The sequence below is a fragment of the Asparagus officinalis genome, chromosome 10, assembly GCF_001876935.1.
Source record: "Asparagus officinalis chromosome 10, Aspof.V1, whole genome shotgun sequence".
Classification (NCBI taxonomy): domain Eukaryota; kingdom Viridiplantae; phylum Streptophyta; class Magnoliopsida; order Asparagales; family Asparagaceae; genus Asparagus; species Asparagus officinalis.
This window is the reverse complement of record NC_033803.1, coordinates 60,746,934-60,750,024: the sequence shown is the minus strand read 5'-3', so window position 1 is coordinate 60,750,024 and position 3,091 is coordinate 60,746,934.

Below are 3,091 nucleotides of genomic sequence, written 5' to 3'. Positions count from 1 at the left end.
CCCGACTTCGGAGGGTCATGGGCCTTCAGGCCGAGGCCGTCCACCGGATGCCGCTCCTTGCGCTGGACGCCCTTGTCCCTCAGCTTCTTCTCCAGGTACCTGATCGTATCGGGATTGCGGCTCTTCTTGACTTCCAGTACCTTCTCTAACGCCTTGTAACGCTCCTCCTCCTCCTCCTCTTTGCTTCTCCCTGCAGATCCGGCCGCCCTCGCGCTCTCAATATCCCCGGCGTCCACCCCCTTATTTCCCCTCACCACCTCTGATCCCTCCTCGTCATGCCGGCCATCTCTCCTCGTCACTACCTCATCCCGCGCTGACGACGACTTCTTCTGCTGCTGCTGCATACTCGATCGACCGACGGCGCTTATAGCTAATAAATTCCGAGTAAAACTAACGAACTCTTAATTAATCAGGATATAATACATACATACAGAAGATCGAGGAACACGACCGTAGAACACACGGATCGAACGAGATGGAGAGCAAGCGGACCGAGCGTATTTATAGCTAGCAGGAGCGGGACATGTTATTATATTATTAATAATGCTAGGATGTCGCTGGACGCATAGAGAAAGATCCAGAAGGAACAAAAGGGTACCGACCGGGATAAGATCGAGATGTACAGTAGTGGAAGAAGAGTGTAGAAAGTGAATGATCGACACGCATGTAGAATCACAGAAGGGTAGTGGAAACTACTGCCACGTAGCACCGAATACGCCATCTTTGCTGATCAGTCTTAACGTGTACGAATCACGAGGACTTGGTGTAGGCGTCAAAAAATGCTGAAAGATATCCAAATACAGCTCAAGAGAAAATCATCCAAAAAGGCAGAAAAAACACAAGTCTTGACTGTCTCGCCGTGCGAGACAGACTTGACTGTCTCGCCGTGCGAGACAGTCTTTACTGTCTCGCGGGCGAGACAGACTTTTACTGTCTCGCCCGTGCGAGACAGTCTTTACTGTCTCGCCGTGCGAGACAGGGCTGATCATTTTTTAGTACTTCAGAGCAATCCAGAGCAATCCAGAGCAGAGAGAGAGCAGAGGTGCTGATCTTACGGCCAATCCTTGATAATCAGGCTTTGACTTGATTTCAAGAAGAACGACTATCTTACATCGATAAGATATCGTTTCAATTTCTCACTTCGATAAACGAAGTCAGAATCATAAACCCCTCACGGTTCAATCAGAATCTGTGATTTGGTGGTCCACGAGTCAAAGCGCTCCCGGCACAGGCAAAGATCCCACGAAAGCAGTGATCCAAACAACGATCCTGCGTTTATTTTCTCAAGAGTTGTAATTTTCTTTTTGTTGTGTAAAAGAGTCTTATAAAAAGGCTGTTTTCTTTGAATTTATTGTAATCGACCGAAGATATAATGAATTCGACAACAAATTCGACTTTTGGCGAAAACAAACTGGCGACCACAGTGGGAGCCAACGGTCTCGCTGCCGAGACCGTCGTGTCGCAGCCGATCAAGATTCCAGTTGAATCCATGGTCGAATACGAATTCGACCAAACCAAGTTTGAGGAATATTTCTCATCATCCTCTTCAAGATCTTCAGTATCTCGCAAGTACAAGAGGATCTCACAATTGAGGAAGACTTACATGCCAAAGAAGGCACAAAATGAAGATTCTCGCTTGATTGTTGCTGAGAATTTCACTCGCAATACCTCTGCTCACAATGGCTCTTATCTAGTTAAAGAGTCATCGAATCAAAGCCCGCCGGCATTGACGAAAAGAGCTCGTCAGAGACAACGCCAACGCTGTGCTCGCCAAATGGCTAAAGCCTTGGAACAAACCGACGGGGTTCGTTACCACGCGGACCTAGAGTCGAGGAGACATCGAGTGGTTCAGTTGTCTCAACAACCAATCACTCGTATCTCTGCTAAAACAACGACGGATGAATGGACTATTGTCAAAAAGACTCGTTCGACCCTCAAAGAACGTATACAAAAACGTCGTGCAAAAGCTGCTAATGCCCATGCTCTCTCACAACAAAGACGAGAAAAGAGAAAGGAAATGGTGACCAAAGAATCACCAAAACTTCGTCAAGTTTGGATTCCAAAGTCTGGACTTATGCAAAATCAGCATTCGGAGCCCGTTAAGACCCCATACCCGCAAATGGGTGGTTTCAGACGTGCGACTCCCAACATAACCTTGGATCGCTCAAAAACAAAAATAAATTGTCCTGAGAATGCCAACAAGGTTTTATACCCCCAGAAGAAGACGCATTCACCAAATAATATCGTCATACCTGGGAGATCATACCAACAGACTATACGATTTTTTGGCAATCATACCGATGAATCGTATTATCAAGTTGAAGTTGTGAATAATTTTCGAAAGAGAGTTATTCGAGAGATAAACTCTCGTTGTTCCTGTGCGCGACTCGTTAAAACAGCATTATCAGAATGTGACTGTTTCAAACGAGAAGTCATCCCACGAAAAGTCTCTGTATTATCGAAACCTAAGCCGAGACATTTCCGCAAAAGAAGAGCAGCTGTCCAAAATGATGAATTCCCTGAAGTCACCATCAACGTGGCTGATAGAAGAAAGTCTAAACAGCATTCAAGTGACTCAAATCCCGACTTTTCCCCGAAAGGAAAAGTCAATCCAAGAATTGCTCAAAGGATGTCTCGACTCCAATTAGGAGCTATCAGACGCAGAGACTACAAGAGAATGCAAGAAGGAATGTCCTCGGAGGATGAATTCTCGGACACTTATTCTGCAATCGCTTCTGATGATACAATGTCTAGCACAGGACAAATCAGAGAAGTATTCACAATCACTGCTGATCAGTTCACTCAAATACTTCAGGAAGCTCTAGCCAAACAACGTGAAGAAATTAGAGCTGAAGTGAAGACAGAAATGAAGTTGGCTATCCAACAAATGAGAGAACTGTTAACTCAACAGCCTCAACCTCCTGAGTCCAATCAGCGATTTGAATCCAGCCACCACACTCGGAATGTTGTAGATGACAGTGATCCAGAGGTGGATGAAGTCATTATGGCTGATACACCTCCCAATGGCAATAACGCTGGGGGTGGTTTAACGGATCCTCCCAATAACGATATTGGGGGTGGTTCAATAGCA